Source organism: Corapipo altera, unplaced genomic scaffold (assembly GCF_003945725.1).
Source record: "Corapipo altera isolate COAL_440 unplaced genomic scaffold, ASM394572v1 61411, whole genome shotgun sequence".
Lineage (NCBI taxonomy): Eukaryota > Metazoa > Chordata > Aves > Passeriformes > Pipridae > Corapipo > Corapipo altera.
This window is the reverse complement of record NW_020884875.1, coordinates 1,605,808-1,626,762: the sequence shown is the minus strand read 5'-3', so window position 1 is coordinate 1,626,762 and position 20,955 is coordinate 1,605,808. Positions and strand designations below refer to the sequence as shown.

Below are 20,955 nucleotides of genomic sequence, written 5' to 3'. Positions count from 1 at the left end.
TTAATGTAGCTTTCTTTTAGAATTCTGGGTAGTGATAGGATAATGTATTAATCAAATTTTACTTTATTCTTTCCCTGAATTTAAGACTTCAGAAGATGTCTTTGTTCTGCACTGTGAAAGCTGAGTCCAGACAGCTTTTAAAGGAAAATTCTAGCAGACAACAAATAAGGTAAGTGTTTCCCTAATTCTACCATTGCTGAAAACACCAGTATTTTTAAATGGATGTTTTCTGTGTTCTCTTAGTTTTTAAATTTATTTTACTTATACTTTAATTTTGGTAGGAATGCCAGTTGGAATATCCTGAGCATTCCAAACTGATTTTTCAGAGGACTCTGTACTTTGAATGGTGTAGATTTTAGACAGCAATACTAGATTGTGGCATGCATATGGATTTTTCACAGAAAACTTTGTCTTTATTTTAAACTTAGTACATCTTCTCATGGACTTGCTTAGAAAGAGGAGAGGATTGTCCATAGGCTGAATTTATAATAGTCAAAGGAATAGAAGACATCAGACAGCAATCTCTTGAGCACAGAAATTGAGGTGTTGGGGATCATCTGCATATATGAAGAACAGAAAAAGGATCTTAAAATATAATCAAGCCTACAGCTTTTTTGTACTTTAGTTTTGAATAACATGGACATATAGTGGTATGCATGAAGAACAAGAGGGCAAAATTCAGTTTTAAAAGTGATTATCCATAAACTTCAGTGTTATCACAAAAGGACGATCAAAATTCTTCAGCATGTTCAAGATAATAAACTGAAGGGGGAGTTAATTAGGAGGAATTATTTACAATTTAATACAACGAAGATTAAGAAAAGTCAAATGGAACAGTACCTGAATTCTCAAATCAAATTCCATTTAGATTGAATCTGTACAAACAGTAATAGCACTAAACTGATACAGAGTAATTAAAGCATGTGTGGGTTCAGGAGCTTCCTTTTTGTGCACTAGAATTTGTTGCTGCGTCAACAAGATTCTTTATAAATATACTTAAGTATAATTATTGCAGTGTTATGGTTCATGTTGTTTGCTTGTCTCTTCTCTCTCCTGGGAACTTACAACAGGGCTAAATAGCCTCCTCTCCTCCTAGGGCTTCTTTTCACTTTTCCCTCTCTGGTTTGATTATTCGTTTTGCTTAATGTTATTTACCCACTCTGACATGATCAAATGATCATGTTCTCTTTGAAACTTAATTTTAACTATATTCATCCCTCACAGACTCTCCTCTGGTCACCTCTGGGTCCTCATACCTGAGGACAAAAAAGGATCAAACTCTAAAGAAGTCATGACCTTGAGGATTGTGCTTACCCCACATTTCCACAGCTTCTTGCTTCATGCACCTCTCAGCTCTGTTGCCCATACTGGCTCTTAGAACAGCACCACTCTGGAAGCCTGTTCTGATTTCTGCCTTGAGTTGTTCCAAGGCAGAACAACTGTTGCCACAAGAAAACAGCTATATTGATTCAGAGCTCATGTTTGTCTAGTTCAGTCTCCTGTCTCTGACAATGATCAATAACAAATTCCAGGGAAGAAATGAAGGGAAATCTTATGCTAGTACTATATACTTGTTAGCATATACCATGTTGCCATACAGAACGTTGTCTCTACCATCACTTTTTGTGGTAAAGGACTTTATACATCTACATAAGGTAGTACAATTAATTTTTCCTTCCATTAGCACATGCAGACAGTTCTAAACCTCTGTAAATGTTTAGTATTGACAGTGGACTGTGGTGAGGAATTCCGTAACTTAACCTGGACTTATATGAACAAATTAGGTTACCCTTCATTATGTGAAGAAGTACATTGTTATTTTGAACCTGCATCCTCTGCAGTGCTCTAGCTGTTCTGCTATTTTTAAACAAGAGTATGAGGCATCTGACTTGCAGGTTGAACTGATGCTTTAAGTGCTATCTTGCTTCCAAGAGCTATATAATAGATATATTTTATATTCACATTTACTGCCTATCTTTGTTTTCTCTCTACCCCAGTTGTGAGGTTGTGTCTCTGGACACAAATGTGTCTCATATTAACTGTGGTTAATATGGCTTATTCTGCTCTTTTTATTATCTGCACAAGGAATGCTGGGGTGTGAATCTGCTGTAGCAGTCCTGTAAAAAAAAGTCCCCCACTTGGCAATGCTGATGTGACTACATGCAGTATATGTGCAAGATCCGCAGTTACTGCCTAAATAATCTCTCTATATTGTAAGCAAGTGTGTCATCTGTGTTCAAATATTGATGAGAATGTATGAGGCAGCCTGGCAAATTACAGGTATGCAGGAAAATACTGTAATGGATGCATTGTTTTCTGTACTGCGAAGTGGATTATTAGTATGTAGGTTCAGTTTTAGTAAATCTCAGTAAATTACTGGGCACGATTAAAGCAAAAGAATTGCAGAGAAGGTCTGCACTACGAAGAGACAGGGCAAAATGTTTCCAGTGTGAGGAACAGCTGTAGTGTTGTGGCTGGCTGATGTTTTGATTATTTTCCACATTGGTAACCAAGTAAGGAAGAAGATAATTTAATCTTCTTAAGTGAGATCCATAACTCGCTTGTTGTATCTGAGACAATATGGTTCCACTTAGTTCAGTTATAGCAACTGCACATTTAAACCAGGGACTGAAGGATTTTTCAGCTTCAAGTAAGAGTTCAGTGTCTCCAGTGTGATGTATTTGTCAGGAATTACAATCCACTATGGTGGATAGTGGCATATGATATTGAATAATATTTGAATATTGATTGATGCTTTAAGACAAACTAAGTAAAACAGAGTGGGTTTTTTGGTGGTTTGTTTTTTTCTTTTTTTAAAAAATGCATTACTGACTTCCATTGATTACTGACTTTCATTTAAAGTTTTTGGAAAGATTCTGTGACTTTAAGGTAGACAATGTTTCTTAACCATTTCAAGACCAAAGGAGCACTTTCAAAAAGCATCGAAACAGTAAAAACTGAGTATAATCAATGGAAATAAAAAAACCAAACTGCCTGACAGATTGAAAATTCACATAAGCAGAATAAAAGGAAGTATAAAGATCATTAGAACCTCCCTGAATAATGAATACATACATGTCTTAAGGACACAATAAATTACGGGGGAATTAGAGACTGGCATGTAGATACAGCTTTAAGAAGTGTGTGAAACAAAAGAATGAGGAATTAAAGACATTTTTGTTTTGAAGGCATTGCTGGGATGCCACTGAATTTGATTACCTGTTTCTGAGCATCTCATTCTTCTTAATAGTTTATTTTGGGATTTATTACCACTTTCTTTCCTGTATGGTAATTTTTTTTCTATCAGAAAGTTGGAGATTGTGGGTGGGGGATTCCATGATTCCTTAATGAGATAGTAGGAGTAGTAGGCAAGGGGTAAAAAAAGTTGGAGATTAGAAATTGAAATTGAATAAAATTCATCAAGGAATGTGACTGGTACAGATAAGTAGTCAAGAAGAGGATTCTATCAGGGATGGAACAAAGGGAATCATGATGACACAAATTGCCTTAGTTCTATGGCTTGAACAGACTCCTTGAAATTCTGACTCACTGTTTCTCTACCTTAGGAAATTGTATATAAAACATACTGTCAAAGGATGGGTTTAGTCAACCCGGTAATTACCTGCATCCACACACACATCTGTGTCATAAAACAGAACTAAAATTATGTGAACGTTTTTCTTGTAGTCATTCCTTTATGCACAGAATGGTTGCATGCTTGGTGTGGAGGAACAAAAGCTCTCTCCAGCTGGCTGTTTAAAAAAGAAAACAAGGCAGCTAAGTAATAAGGAAAGTTCAGATGGTTCATTTTTGTCATGCACAGTTTAATTCAGGCTCTGGCATAGTGTTTCTGCTAGATACAAATCAAGTTAATAAATCAGATTTTTCTAGGCAGCTACAAATTGTGAGTATGTAATTTTATGGTTGGATTACTTTATATACAATGGTCTGAAATATTCTGAGTATTATTTGGAATACTCACAAGGCCTCATCAGTTATTATTTTGTCATTCAATAAATGCTTATTAACTGTGCACCATTTGTCTTATGTTCTTTCACTGTAGCTTTTGTGTAGCATTATTAAAGAATGCATGTAATGTAACTAGAATCTTTTTGGATGCTACTGAAATGCAACTGCTTTTTCTTTTAGAAATAGTACAGCTATTGTGTACCAACAATTCTGCTCAATTATGTTTTTAGAGTATAAAATTAAGAATAATGTGTCTGTTTTGGAGTAGAGAAGGAATGCAAGTATGCATAATGTAACTAAGTGATCTGGAATTTGGCTAGCATCCTTGCAACAAATGCCAGCACTTAAAAGCCTTGGATAGTTGTTCTTTCTCATTATGTTGAATGAGAACATTGGTCAAGCATGCTGTACATTGGAAGAGTTCCTGGTAGAACATCAGGCTTTCAGAAATGTTCTTTAATTCACACTACTTAGCTAATTAGGGTAAATGTGTTCAAGTAAATAGTTAAAATTAAAGTGATGTTGATGTAACCCAACAAAGGAGAGACTGTGGGCTAACATGCCCATTTACATCTTTTAACAGTAAATTAATGGTACATCACAGCATGATAATGCTAGTACACGAATGTAGCTTCTTTTCTACAGTAATTATTTACCTTTCAAGTTGCTCATTTCTTTCCTCTTATACCTGCATAAATTTGTTCTGAGGCTGATTCCAATAGATGTTTTCTTTTCTTCTTGAGCATAAGAGTTGCTGATAATGATGGGGATAGTATTGTGCTTCTGCTTAATGGCCACCAAAATACAATTTAGTTTAACAAATTTGTTGAATTATTCATAAGCAGTTTCTTTTTTGATTGCATGCACTCTGACTTGAAGATTTGGACAGGAAGAAAAATTCTGTCTTAAGTGAAATTCTGTAAAAAAGTTTAGTTTAATACAGAATGACAGAACACAGGCCCTAGTGAAAGATGCAAAAAAAAGCCATCCAACTGTTCATGGTTTATGTTGTGGCGAAAATAAGCATTTTAAACAAATAACAGAAATTATAATTTGGTCACTGTCATGGTGAAGCATTTACTACCTTACTATTACTGATGGATCACTTCAAATCATGTAACAATCTAGCATGTTCTGTGTTCACACCAGTAGTAAGACTCTAAAATAATGCTACTCTGCCTCTGATTTTCTTCGACTGTTCTACCTTTTATTCCCATTTCCAACTCCTTTTGCTCCGTTGATTCTTATTCTCTCCTGCAGTCAGAATTATTCTGACCCATATATTTCCATTTATTTCTTTCCTCATATTCCTCAGGTCTTCACATTTGATGATGTGTCTTTCTTCTCCTTTTCATCTGCAACCCTAATCCTTTTATCCTATCAAGGCTCATAGGTGCATTTTGTTTTGAAAGTAATTTGTACACATTCTGAATTATCTGTTACATCGGATTTCTGCTGTAGAACTCTAATCATTCTCTATTCTCTTCACTCTCCAAAGTGTTGGTAGAAACTGTTAAAATTGCTCTTAGGTTCAATGGCAATCGTTTATTCCTTTTGTTCATCTGAGTCATCTGGAGAGTGGTACTTTTTAAGCTCTTTGGCATAAGGATGTTTGACACTTGCCTATCTAGGCATTTTAGTGTTTTTGTGGATTACAGTTTTGAAATTACTTCCCCAGAGGAATGGTAGATGTTCTGCTTAATCCCAGAGAAAGGTCTTGTGAATGAGATTTAAAATTAAACCCCAAGAAAATCATGGTTGGGCTGTCAGGTACACACTAAGCCAGTTGGTGAATGTGTCAGCTTTAAAAAAACCCTCATGACTAGATAGAAAATCTGTTTCCCAAGTGCCTTGCAAAACCATTGATTATTTATCCTCAAATCTGCATAATTGTGCCTGTGTTTATATCTATATTGTGCCTTATTCTGAACATATGTTACAAGTTCTAATTTATCTTACACAATTTATGTTCAAAGTCTGGCACATCTTGTTTTACCCTTGGGTTTTGAAAACTGTTTTCTCACCTGCAGCTCAGCTAGTTGTCAGTGTGTTTATCCTCTTAAACAGAATGAATGCTTCCAAACAAATTATATCAATTACAAGTTCTTTTTTAGCAGCACAGGAACAGCATTTGTCAGAGTGAATCATGAACAATACCCGGAATGCACTGTTTTCTTCCTGCCTCTTCTGAATTTGAAGTAGTATTTTTCTGAATATATGCTCAGATAGACCTGTCTTCAGTGTCAACAGAGAGGTGACTCTTGTTTTCACTGGTGGTTTCTGACAGTAAAGCTCATTCTGCCCTCTGTCCTTTTTACCTCTCACCATACTGCTACTTCTCTTTTACAATAACAGATACAGGTGCTCAAGCTGCGCTATTCAAAACAGCTATTTTAACTGCAGTTATAGTAGTTGGTATCTATTGATATTTGATGTTTTCTTATACAAACACTGGTAACTCTCTAGTTGAATTTCTTCTTTGTTTGAAATTCCGTTCACTAGAGGATTTGAAGATTTACTGTAACCTTGAATAAAGTTCTTGCTATTCAATTTAATAAAATCTTACTTATTTTCCATTTTAAACATGAAAATTGTGACATTTTCTGTGATAAGAATTTGCTTAATGGTAATTAATAAAATATGTAAATGAAGTGGACTTAATCTGGTTTTTGGTCTGTTTACCATTGGATAGCAGTAGAAAATTCTTTCACTAAAGCTGATATCTGCTGTAGATGCACAGTCAATTCAGAAGAATCATGTAAAAACAGAGTAGTCCTTATCCTCCATTTAGAGAAAGGTGTCATTCTAAGATTAGGTAGATGTTTTTGGTTTCTATGAGAGTGTAATTCTTTATCATATTTGGAGTAAGAAAAGGCTCAAACCACTAAGAGATAAGTGCATTTAAAGTTATATTAAATCAAAGAAATTCTGTACTTTGGTTTGATTTCTCTTTTTTTTCTTTTTTTCTTTTTTTTTTTTTTTTGACAGATTAATGCATGGTATTACTTGAATGGGCCAGATAAAGCACAGAAAAATAGTTTTAATTTTTAAACAAAAAATAAGCATCCCTGGCAGGCTTTAAGGCATCAGATTTATCCCAGTATGCGTATAGGCTATGTAAATAAAATTTAATTATATAATGAATAATATGATACGTGAAACCTAAGATTCATATAATTCTGTTTCTGGAGTTACGCAAGTGCTTCTTGTGATTAGCTGCCTAGAGATCTTCTGTTCAACAATCCCTTTTAATAAATGTTTTTAACAGTTTCGGTTTCATGGTGAGAGAATAACCAGATATAGGATGGTCAGCATAACCAAAATGCAAATAAATGAAGATTTATAAGAAAAATTATGTGTAGATTGTGTACAGGCATGCACATATATATGATTTTAAACATTTTTTAAAACATTCAGTGATTTTGGAAGCTCTTTTGCAAACACAATGATCAGTGTTTCAAATTACTAATAGTAAAATAGTTATGACTTTCTTACTGCTGCAATGTAGTTTCTTTCCCATAAAGTTACTTATTTTAATGAAAATAAAATAATTACTTTTTTCCCTGAATTTTAAATGAAATTCACTGATTTAATAATGCTTTTCTTCCATCATGATGTTACATTTGAATAATTATACAAATACAACTTCTTGAAATATTTTTTGTGTCTCTTCCAACTGAAATATTTTGTTTGGTTTCTTTCTGTTCTGTTGTCCTGTCCTGTCCTGGTTTTGAATTTGTCATACATGATCTTGTTTGTGCAAAAGGACGAGAATGGGTCTATCAGTTTTTAATAAGTGTCTCTGGCTCGCTTTTTGTGAAATAGAGGAAGTAATATTGCTTTCCTCATGATGGTTTTTGATATTTAGATAATTTGTTTCTATTGTCTCCATCACTTAGTATTTGTGAACTACTGCTTGCAACCTTTTTGTAAGATTAAAGTAGGTATTTCTGTCCTGTGTATAACATGTCAGCACATAGTACAGCAAGTGCTAGAGGTGTAGTTTTTCAGTAATTCTAACATTTTATTTTGTTGAACTTTTATTTTGTTGAATTTTATTTTGTTGAATCTCTCTGTACTATGTCTCTGTCTGTATGACACAATTTTTTAAATATGTTTAGGGTTTTTTCCTTCATCTTTATAGCTTCTCTTTTGTCTGTGATGAGGATATCCTTATTAGTGAAGAGGACTTTCTTGTTGATCCCTCATTTTCAGGGAGGATCCCTTATGGTGTTCTCAGTATGCAGGTGTGGTTCAGCCATGGTTTTTCATGCCATAAACTGTAATGTGGAATTTAACAAGCAGAAAAAAACACATTTTGCAAGGTGATAAACTGCAGGAAATTCAGGACAAATAATGGAAAAATAAATGAAGTAACTACTAAATAGTAGAGGTGTCAAATCTTTATAAGGAGTTAGCAATTACAGTTTGCCTGTATATTTTAGATACCTAGGTATAGTGTCTATTACAGTTACATTCTTAATGCTGTAATTGGAATTGTCTGGAGCAGTGTTTGGGAGATGAATGGAATAACAGTTTGAACCCTGTTGTGTGAAAGAGCAAAATTCCCAACAATAAAAATAGTAAAAAGCCCACTGTACTTCTGTGAGAATTTCCATTTCAGACCATAGCTGAATCTCACTAATATTTCTCCAGCCTCTCTTTCTGGTATGATCCTGTCTTCCTCCTTCTTACTCAACTGATATTACTATAATTGTTATCGACAACTATCTGTGTACTCGGGAAGCATATTATCTTTATTTCTGTCAGCTTTTGTTTTCTCCTATGCAAGACCTCATCATCCTTCATGTTTCTTTCTTCTATCCCTCATCTTTCCAAATTGTCCTGTTTCCTCACTGAAGAGAGGACTTTTTTTCTGCTTTACTTAGCTGAGATTTCATTTCTTTTTATATACATTTCATCTTTCAGAAAAACCAGAAGACCAAAAATTCTTACATATATGTGTCAATCTGTAAAAGTCATTCCTTTTTCCACAAAGGTTTTGTATTGGAGACATCTGGATATGGCACTTGAGGGTATGTTTTAGGGGTGATTATGATGGTGCTGAGTTGACAGTTGTACTAGATGATCTTGAAGGTCTCTTCCAACTTTGATGTGTCTGTGATATTATGATGACTTTTACATCAGGTCTTGGCACTGTAAGTAAAACTCATAATCTAAGTATATAGGATTCCTCTACAAAAGAAAGAAGATGATGTGTAAGTTTAAGGGAAATAATTTTATCCTAGGATTATAAAGTCTAGCAAATACTGTCAGCGGCTCTTTATCAATCTGCTGATCTACAGCAGTCAGAAAAAGATATTTACAGTGAAAAAATTATGTGTGAAGTGTAACTTGGGGATCAAAGAAATTAAGCTTAAGGGCCTAAAATGTCATCCCTGTGATTTTGTGAAGTATTGTCTTTATGGGCAGCTTCAAAAGACAGATAAATCTCAGCAAGTAGCAGGTGAACATATTCTTTGCTAACTTTCAGTTTTGTTAAGATAAACAGAAATTTGCTATCATATGGCTTAGTGAACCTAGATTTATCACAATCTTTCAAAAACTACTGATGTATGATAAACACTTTCATTATGTAATATGAAACACATGGATGCTGTATTACTGTTGCATTGAGAGCCTGGAAATATTTCAACACCTTCAAGCTAGAAAGTATGCAAAGCAGTAAGATAAAATCATTAATAATCAGGTTCTGGATAAAGATTACACAACCACTATTGCACTACTGAAGCAATTCTCATTAAAGTGGTTTTTCTGGATGGGACATGCTTTATAGAATAGTAATGCCACTTTCCCAGAGAATGCAAGCAATGGCTAGCAAACCTGAATGTCAACAAATTAGAAGAAAAGGTTCTGATTAACTTTTTTTGGGAAAAAAAAGTCACCGTTTTCACTAGAATCTTAGATATGAAGTTGTAGAACAAATAAAAACCAAAAACAAAACACAGTAGAATAAGAAAAGAGAGAAAGCACAGACAGGCCTTTTAATTCAGAGTCCATTAATAAGCAGTAAGAAAACAATAGGTTTTTCTGAGTGAAAAGAGAATTAAAGTGGGGGCTATTCGCTGAGCTGGAGAATGTTGATATATTTGCTTGCTCAATCTTTAAAATGTTTGTAACCTAAAAATCTAAGAAAAAATTTCATGATGAGTTATTTTAAACAGAAAGATGGCTACATTTACCGTTTTTGTATCCCAGTCAAACACACCTAGAGGCTTAATGAGACTATGTTTTTCATGCCCCAGTAAGATGTATGTTTATACTGTTGTAACTCTGGCTTGAACAGATACATAGTAGTTTGTTGTTGAGATACAGTGTAATCTATTTACAGTGTTTTTATTTTCTTTTAATATTTTGGCTAGAGTACCATACCATTTAATTTGAAGATTTACTTTCAGTCAAGTTGCAAACTTAGGAAATGTTTTTCATTTATGTGAGCAGTTTAGTTTCTGTTCTTACACAATTTAGTATTTTTTATTTACAATTTCAAATTGGTTATAATATGAAATTCTGGAATTTGGGTTGTGAGTTTTTTTCCTCCAGTTTAGGAGCTTCTTTGTTATTTAATTAGCTTTGTGGTAGATCCGTTTTATGCTTATTTTTTAAAGAAAATAAAATCAAATGCTGGGACACAAAACAGTAGTTCTTGCAACAAAATGCCAGCTGCTAAATCATTAGGAACCAGTCTGACTTAACATTATAATAAATATGCTGGACCTCATTTGTGACAGGTGTGGTTCTTTGGTGGCTTATATAGGCAGACTGTATGTTTAAGTGAAGTAGAAAATTATATGTTGTAATTTATAGTTATTGCTAGTAATTACTGTTTATTGCATCACCATGACTCAGAAATCCATTTATTATAGGAGCTAAATACAAGAGATGATGATGCCTGAGAACATGTGCGAAGTGGAGATTAAACCATATTTTCTAGTTTATTTTTTCTTTCTTAGTTTGGCATTTGACTTTAAACATGTTTTATCTGTAGCAGCTCATCAGCTAATATAACATGGGACTAATTATCGTGTAAACTATTATGTGTGCTATCCAAAAATGGAGACTGAGCTATCCACTTGTTCTATTGTCCCTACAAAAATGGGTTGTAGTCCGTCATTTAACTGAGGGACAATCTCTGAAATCACCACAGTTTAAACCAGCAGTTGCAGCCAATGTAGACCGTATTTGTTGCTGCCTAACTGTGATGCTTTGGTGGTCTTGCCCAACAACCTTTTCTTTGGTCTTAACTTTAGTATGTTTGGTAGGATTTCATAAAGCCATAGAATGCTTTGGGTTGGAAGGGACCTTAAAGGTCATCTTATTCCAACCTCCTGCCATGGGCAGGGACACCTTCCAGTAGACCAGTTTTGTTCAAAGCCCCATCCAACCTGACTGGCCTTGAGCACTCCCAGGGATGGGGCATCCACAACCTCTCTGGGCAAATTCATCGAAATAGTTTGTCTTTTTTGCTAACTACAGTGAATATCAAGTTTTTCTTAATTCGGGAACGTCTTCTGAATATTTGATATTGAATTGTCTTAAATCATTGGAAGTGACAATGGTGTTGCAGTCTTTTAAAGCTGTATTCTTTGATTTTAAGTTAGTTTGTAAGATGTTTTCTTAAAAGAAATCAAACTAAAAGAGTGTCATCAGTCTAGTGCTCTCCTACTCTTTCCCTTCTTGGGTATTATTTATTTCTCACTTGAATCCCAGTCCAGTCAGTCTGTAAGAGTATTTTTCTATTATATAGCCTTTAAAATTTTACCTGTACTTTTGCTGTTAAATTACTTATTGTATATACCTTAAGTTTCTGAATTTCCTTTGAATTATTTTAGATTCAGTGCTAAATTAAAAGTTATCATGCATAGCCATGTTTTTACATAATTTTGGTATATTTTTGCTTGCTTGTTTTTGTATACTTTTCTGTAATGGAAAGTACATGAACTGCCTGGTTTCTGCAAGAATGTGGTTTTTTTGCACACTTAACGTTAAATTTTGGAATCAGGTTGTCTGATTGTAAAGGCAAATGTGTATTTACATCATAGTTGGGGTTTTTTAAACATTGATAGATCATGTGTATAAATGTTTTCAATGTTTCAGAATAAAGTTTAGTGAATATATTTTACTGTATATGTGTATCTATATGCAAACATATATAACTCATGAATATATATACATAGTATTACACATATCTGTACTCTAGAGTTGTGAGAAAATATCCATCATTACTACCTTAGTGTTGTGAATGAGTGTTTTAAGGTCGCTCAAAGAATCATCAGCAAAGGTATGAGCAAAAGCAGGTTTAATATTAAAGCAACAGTGTGACAAAGTTTGTTGGCAAGGTTCACTCTACTTACTAGATGGTTAAAGCACACAGAGGAAAAATTGGACTAGAACCTAAAATCATTCAATCTAAAACTAAAATCAACCAAAAATGATCTACATGGAGGCTGGGAATGGAGAAAGGGTAAGGATAGGAAAGGATAAAGATCAAAAGGAATAAGAGAGACACTCCCATTGAGTCACAAGATTCAAAGTGGACCATTTCCCAAACTTAGCCCCACACTTGACCAATAATTTAGGCCTTAACAGCACTTAATCTGTATTTAAACAATCTAACAAAAGTTTCTATAGAATTTACTGTAGGCACAACAGTAACTTACAAATCTAAAGTACTTAAGAATCTAGGAGAGCAACATTCATAGTACATTTGCCTGAGATTATTCACACTCACAGACACAGAAACCTGAATAAGTATGCACAAGGTATTCACCTGTGAAAAATTCCCCTCGAATTCACGAAGTATTCACGTCGGATGCCTTTGTGTCTTCTCAATGGACAAAGGGTTGAGGCTCAAGAAGTGGGGGTATCAGCCCAGGATCCATCATAGGCATTTGATGATCCTTCAAGTAGAGCAAACTTGAGAGTTTGCTGGCTCTGAGAGTCATCTCACTCAGAGGGAGATGCTGGTCACAGCTCACTGCAGGCCAGAAGAGCTCAGTCACAGAATCATTCAGGTTGCAAAAGACCTGTGACCAATCACCACTTCGTCAACTAGACCATGGCACTGAGTGCCACATCCAGTTGTTTCTTGAACAACTCTAGTGATGGTGACTCCACCACCTCCCTGGGCAATTCATTCCAATGTTTAACAGCCCTCTCTGTGAAGAAATTCCTCCTGAAAGAAGGGTCTCGCTAAGGACTGCTGTTTGTAGGGTTGCAAGAGAATTTGCTTAAGTCATAATAATTTTCCTCTTGGCCAAGATTTGGGTCAGTAACTTTCTCTGGTTACAAATATGTTGTTCCAGACAGGAAAAATAAGTTTCCAAGGCTGTTTGTTAAATACAGGAACTTGTTAGACTGCACTAGTTCCTGGGAGCAGACGGTGGTTTTGATAAGCTCAAGAGGGGCCTAATGCTGGTGTTGTTTGTCAAGGCTGAGGCCTAATGAGCAATTCTGAGATCATAGTGTGGCCTGAGGGGAAGGCAGCAGGGGGATGCACCACCACACTTACTTAATGGTTTCTGCCTACTGCATAAGAAAGACATACTTAAAAACGTACATTTTAAGAAATGAAAATGGGATTGACATGTAACTTTCAATTACTTTTCTTGGCCCTGGGAGAAAATCTTTATCTTCACTTTAACAGTAGTCACTGTCAAAAGAAAAAAGAGCAATAATATCGGAAAGGAAAAATTAATTTTTAACCGACATAAAAATCTGTTTGCTTGTTTTCCAACTTTTTTTTTTTAAATAATATTGTAGTGATATTGGGAAAGAAATAATGGCTTCTACTATGTTTTAAATATTTTAAGTTTGTAAACTGATACAAGAAATTACTTGGTACTGTGTAATTTAACTGTATGAGCAGAATAACCTGCTCTGAGAGATGATGTGAACTTTGTAATCATTTATGCTGTCTGTTAAGAAGTTTTTTTCTGATTTTTAAATCAAGGTAAATCTTGCTACAGGCACAGCCATAAAAAGTGAGCCTTTTCTAAATTAATAAGGAATGGTATACCTGTAAGACTACTGGATTAGCCTCTAAGGAGCATGAAAGGCAGAAGCAGTACTTCTCAAACACTAAACAAAATGCATTTCCTCCCCTCAATACTCACCTTCCCCCCATCACAGGAAGTAATATTGCTGTCAGACATACAAAGCCATGCAGTCCCAGAATGAAAAGATAAATAATTGAATACAGGAATATGAGTCGATACAATTAATTTCTATTCATTTCCCTTACTCCTTATTTGCATCATCAAAGATGGTGATTTGATACTCTGATGGTCAGGTCTAAATGTCTTTGAGGGATGTTTTAGTTATAGAGACTTGGTTGCCTCTGCCTTGCTGCTGTTTTCTGACTGTTCCCCATATGTGATGAGATTTTATTCTTGGAATCAGAGGCGATTCAGTGACCTGAAGAAGTTATCTTTGCAATTACTGAGTCAAAAACGAATTGAAAATAGGAAAGCATCATGATGACAGTCTCAATCCCTGAAGTGTTTGGTCTGGATTTTAAAGAGAAGTATCAATGTATGGGTATACTGTGTCCTGAGCAGATGCCTCTTAAGACTTAGAAGCACTTTTGAAGTATCATCTAGATGCTGAACTGAATTTACTCAGACAGTTATTTTGAAAACTCTGAAAGCCTGAAGAGGTGTATGTAAAACCAACAATGATTTTGGTATATATGATATGGTTTACTTTGTAATGCTGTAGCTTTCTTCCTAAATTCAGCTCCTTCCTTTTGCCTTATTTAAATCTACCTGGAATAAAAACAGAACCAAAAAGGGAATGTGGAACAATTGTATCATTTAACTAATCCTCTCCAGCAATTTTAGTACAAGTTATCAATATCAATGGTGATCTGTAGATAATCTCAATTGTTCTTCAGACATTAATTGGACTAAAGCTTTGTGGCAGTTAATATTAAAACTAATACTAGTTTAAATCCTTAATTGCATTTAAACGTAGATTTGCTTATGAAACAAACAGCTGCACCTTTTCCATCATCTTTATTAATCTGCCATTTGAAATATGCAGCAGAGATTTCTGCACCAACCAGTTATCAGAAGTTGGGCAGATGTAATCACACTATCTTTATTATTTGTTTTCCATTAAATTAGCTTCTGTGATCTCTGAGACAAGAGTGACAAAAACTATGCATATCTGTCTTTGCAGATAGTATTATTTGCATTAATAATTAACACAATAGATGAATCAAATAGTGACAGTTTGTGGGTGAATAACATAGCAGATCCATCATCATTACACTTCTGAGTGTATGACTGGGACAGAAATTTGGCTGTTAGCCATTGCAATGACATGGCTTAACTAATGTGATCAGTCTTGAACCAGACTGAGTCAAAATTTTATTTCCCTGGAGAATAGAAGCCCCAAGGTATGTTCTAGCTAGTTGATATGATAAATTATTAAATACTTTTTGTGACAACAAGGGATGGTAAATATGCTATTTTGTACCCTTCAGAAAGATTTAAGGAGGTACTTGTTCATTTTTTCCTTCTTTGAGTTTTTCCATTAATGTATCATTTTCTGTTAATGTTTTCCATCCTTTTTCCAAGATAGTGAGTGCTACTTTCAGTGAAATGATCTCCATGACAGGGAAGCCACCTCTTCTGGAAGTGCCATTTTATTGACTCAGACATTGCCACTAACATTTGCAAAATTCAGGCCTGGTAAAAGCTGAATGTCTTCCTACCGTTAAATAAAGAAGAAAAATTATGAAAAGTACCAATACTGCAAGAGTACAATATATGTATTGCACGTACGGAAGTTAATGTACAGGGTAGGAGGTATCCTGTCACTTTATATTAAAAAAGTGAAAGTTAAACCACTTTCCATTACAAGTGTAGCATTTCTATCTGAAAAACAGATTCCATGTAACTGGGAAGATGATTTCAAGAGCAGAGTGAATGAGAAGGTTAGTACTGGGAGCCATGTGAGGGACAGGAAACAACAAGGAAGCTGGAGGATGATAGAAAGTCACTTGGTTTGAGATAGTGGCAGTTCTAATAGAACTTGGAAGAATGTAGAAGGTAGGGTTTGCTAACCAGAGGGAAAGGATGTAGGCCACAATTACAGAAAGATAGATTGGTGATGTTGTGGAAGTTGAAATAGAACACCCTATGCAAAGTGCCCATGAAAACAATGTATTTCCTTATGATACCTATAGTGATTAAATTACGGGAGTAATAAGAGTTTCTTTTTCTTAACGAACCTTAAAATTTAATATTTCCCTCATGTTGAGAATCCTGTATTTCTTATTAAATTGTGTACTTTATCACAATTTAATAAGACAATCTGTGTCTTGCCTTTAGGCCCACCCAGCTTCTTGCAGATGAGATGGCTACTGACCAGTTGTAAATCTTTTCATCCTTCTGCTTAGGAAGGGATGACCTCTCTATCTAGAAACATTCAGAGGACTGAAGCAGGAAGCAAATGTATTGTTGGAAGATCGTGTCCTTCTGGTTCTATCACTATTTTACAGACAGTAAGAACATCAAGATTGCAAAAAATCAGTTGGTACAGTCAGCAAAATAGAAAAAACTGTTTGTGGGTTGGTTGTTTTGCAGGTTTTTCAACCATTCGTACAGGCTTATATTTTTCATTAGAAGGTCTTTAATATCATTTAAGGTCATTGAACTCTGACTGTAATCTGATAATGAAAACTGACAGTTCTGAAAAAATGAAAGTAACATAGAAACCTGGAACGTAGAAGGCAATAGTACACAGGAAAATATAAGTACAAAAAACTAGATAAAATGTTCTTGGTTAGTAGATGGAACTGGATGACCACTGAGTTGCATCAAGTGCTGCTGCAAGTTGAACTGTACTGTCCGGTTGTTAATACACTGGTGTTGCTAATACACTGGTTTACCACAGTCTAAAAATCCTGGGAAATGTACAAGATTGCATCTGTACTAGTTCTTTTTAAGTATTTGTTATTCTTGATCTATCTTACTTCTGGTTGTAACTGATGTGAAAGCTTCTGACCAGGAAATTCATATCCGGAGATTATCAAGTAATTATCAAGCTATTAGCTATTTTTACTTAATTTCCAGTATTAAAAAGGAAAAAAAAAAAGAGTATCTTTGCTCTTTCATTCTCTCAGTATTTGTCATTTTGACAGACTTTGCCCTCGAATTTATTATGAATAATTATTCTTTGAGTGTATTCAGGTAATAATGTACTGCCTCAGAAAAAGCCAATTCCTGGTCTTTCCAAACACGAATACTGCTTAACTAATAATCTCTAGAACATGGTTTTTTTAAAGTTAGCAACATGAAATTGCTGCAAGTATAATGAGATGGAATTTCATTGTGTTATTCAATTTTGAAAGAGAAAAAAAGATGTTTTATGCAGTTTAAAGTTTCTCATTTCTAAATAGCAAAATGTAATAGATTTGTTGCACTGTGTTGAAATGTATTCATTGTATAAACAATTATTTTATGTTAAAAAACAGGTTCAGGAGACTCTCAAACTCTTCAGCAAAGTTATATGCCATTTAGAACTTGTAAAATTTCATCATCCTTTTAGATGCAAATGAAGAAATATAACCTACACAAAGTCTTCTACAGTCTGTAAAATGTGATAGATCAAGTGAAGATCTTGATAGCTGAAGAGTTTGAGACTCTGCCAGCTTTTGTAAGACTTAATCTACTGGGAGAAAAGTGAGGTCAAAAAATATCACTAGATATCTGTGCTTCCTTGTATGATGTGCTGACTGCATTGTCAGTCTTCATTCCTTTGATGAAAAGAGACAAACCATTAAATGTCTTTCTAACTCTGCAGTCCAAAAAATACTGCTGTGTAGGAAAAGTATATAAAAGGAATATATAGACAAGCAGATAGTTAAACATGAATTACTACTGTAAGACAATTAAGATTACTGAAAATTACTTGAATGTCTGAAAGTAGTTGCTGTAATGAAGGATAATTATGATACAAAAATTGAAATTGGAACTGCAGTGATTGAAAATTTGTTCAACGGGTACATGGAGATGCTGGCAATTTGGTTGTTTCATTTTACTATTAGATTCTGGTAATTACCTCAACATGCTTGGAAAGAGATCATTTAGTGTGACAAAATGAAAAATCTATCATCATCACATTAAAAATTGCATTATCTAATGCTGAAAGCTAGATCAGATTTTAGGAAATAGAAAATTTTGTGTCTGATTTTATATCTGATTTTAATGTCTCTGTCTACTGGTCCCTTTTTAACCCGTGCCTAACTTTCCTTTCAGATACTGGAGCCTGAAAGAATACATAGAATTTTTGAAACAAGAAGTGTGAAACAAGTCCTTTTGCTACTCAGGCCTCTGCCTGTGCAACATGATGTAGGTCATTTAACCATTTTGTCTCTGTTTTTTCCTTTGTAGACAATGAAAACATACTATTTTCTGTATTTTTAAGAAGGCTTTGTTTGGATTAAATCCCTAACAATCATGATGAAAGCTTTAATTTTACAATTGAAATTAATTTAGTGCATAAAAAATGTTTGGAAAAGAAATGTTAAATGAAACCTTACTTTTAGGCTAAAACTATTAGTTAGATTTGTAACACTTTTACAAATAATTGCAGCTGACCTAAGCCTGAGGTATGTGAGGCTGCTTGTTGTTACTTTTTTTACATTGTTACTTCATGGCTTTACAATGTTTGAAGCATTTACCTAGTAAATGTTCTTACTGGCTTCAGTTCTATAATCTTGTGTGGTTTAAATAATTTAATTTTTTTGGAGCTGTCAAATTATTATTTCGGTGTTTAAGTCCCAGTGATCTGGAAGGATCTATTCACGAGTGCATCCAGGAAAAAAAGGGATCCATAGGAAAAAAATCAACAAATTCCGATATATAAGATATACAGAATATGGGGAGAAATGAAACAGAGTCCTTAGAAGAAAATAAATATTTAATTCTCTCTATGAATCAGTAAAGTCTTACAAGTTTCGGTTCAGCATCCGTGTTAACACAGTATTAGCAGATAATTTGTCTTGCAGGTATTATCTTTCAACTGATCTGTGTTACAGTATGATTAATGTACATTTATAGTAACTTAAGGAAGCAGGTAATAGAATTTTCAGAGGAATTTCTTGGTGACCTAGATTGGTAGAACTCTGCGAAAGACGGGGCATAAATGTTTAAGACAAAAAGAGGGGAATGTATTTGGAATCCTCAGTATCTCATATTTGAAAGCAATTACCACAGTATGTGCTAGGAAAGTCATTCACTTAAGGGCCTCGCTGTAATAAAATAGCGATTGGGGTCAGTATGTGAATTTATTTGTAACTTGGTTTTTAGTGTAACTTTGGTTGTTTTCCATCCATTAACATTAGTACAGATATATTTTAACATAATTTTTATCTTCATTCTTACATGAATACTGTAGGTACTTCAGGATTTGGGATTCCTCTAGAGTGGGTGTAAGCATTTTCTACCGTGTGAGAATCTTGCTGTTAAGCGTGAACTAACCTTGAGTATACTTGTATTCTTTCTGATTAGTGCCTTTTCCTCTTTCTTATTCCTTCTTCTGTTGCAGAAGGCCCTATATCCACCTAACTTTGCTTTTACCTTGCCCAATATGTACTAGCCTCCCAAAGGAATGATCTTGAAATCTTTCTTGTTTATTTACTAGTCATTATTTTGAAAGAATTTTAAGTTTAGATTTGTCACATAAGTCATTATTCTTTTTTAAGCATTTGTAGTTATTTCTTTCTCTGTTTTTCAGCTGGAAAGGTAGTTATGAAAAGTACCTAATTAATTAAATTTTGAGATAGTTATGAAAATTCACTTCCTTTCGTAACTATAATCCTTTTTTTTATTTAATACAGATGTAAAACGCATTATGTCAATACAACTGTATTTGCAGCTCTCATCTGTTTCAAAATTTCTAAGAATTAACTCTGGGGTTTTATTGTAAGTACGTCTTTTTCTAATAATATTAACTATCTTTCTAAATGTGGTTGTATTTCTTATAAAAGTCTAATTCCTAGGTGAGACTCCTAGTTCTGCATCATTACAGTTTAATATGGCTAATTAATAGTTCTGTTGTGTATTAACATTATTTTTAAAATATACAAAATATTTTATAACCATGATTTCACAGAGCACTGGTAATGCAAGCTGCTCATAGTCTTTACAGACACTCTTTTTAGCAATACTTTAAGCAACCTGTCATTTTCCAAAACCCCTTAATATCCCTTCAATGTCTTAGATTTGCAATGTGCACATTTTCTGTGGTTCAGTCACCTGTGTAAATAACAGCTTTCTCAGAACTGAAATGAGCAAATAATTAATTACTAAGAGTTTTGCATAGTCAATATTTTAGTCAAACTAAGTTTTGACAAGTTTACAGAAGTTTTTGAGTTTTAGACTCAAAAGCATGAAACATGAAGAGACTAAAGTGCAAACAGTATCCAACAAATACTCTTACTTTTTTTAATTTTTGTTTTGTTACTAGGCCTACAACATCTTGCTTATCACTGGACTATCTTAGTATCTAAGCAAATTGATATTTCTCACTCACTACATTCTTTCAAAGGTCACAGTTTATCTTATTAGTTATTTATTTAATATGATGTCTGTAGTCAGGTTATACATTCTATGGTTTTTGTTTTTTTTACTGAAAGCAGGAGAATTCATAGTTTTTCCAACTTCCCAGGGCTAAATTGACAAATATGGGCCAGATAGATTAAGAACTCTTCATCATTATTTGTTGGGAGTTTAAAAACAAATCTAACTAAACAAAACCAAATAAAAAACCTTCCCAAACCCCTCTGAAGCCCCACAGTAATTTTCTTTACATTTTCAGCTCCACTGTTCTTGAAGAGGGAAATTCAATGTAATGGGAGGTTGTGTTCATAGTTGTGCTAACCTGATCTTCTTTTTTCATGTGACCTTGTACACTTGAGATATTTGAAAAGAAAAACTGAAATTTAACCATATT

At 34.2% G+C, this 20,955-nt stretch overlaps 1 protein-coding gene across 5 annotated transcripts in view; it reads left to right on the top strand.

Moving 5' to 3' along the window:
* The window catches only part of PRLR (prolactin receptor), a 146,834-nt gene that overhangs the window by 2,145 nt on the left and 123,734 nt on the right, over positions 1-20,955 (top strand). For 3 of the 5 annotated variants that reach the window (XM_027634570.1, XM_027634562.1, XM_027634566.1), the window contains exons 2-3: positions 86-169; positions 18,258-18,350. The gene's annotated coding sequence lies outside the window, so the exon portion shown is untranslated. Of the gene's footprint in view, positions 1-85; positions 170-16,482; positions 16,502-18,257; positions 18,351-19,840; positions 19,926-20,955 lie in introns of those variants that run through there. The other 2 variants (XM_027634567.1, XM_027634565.1) reach the window with 2 other exon arrangements.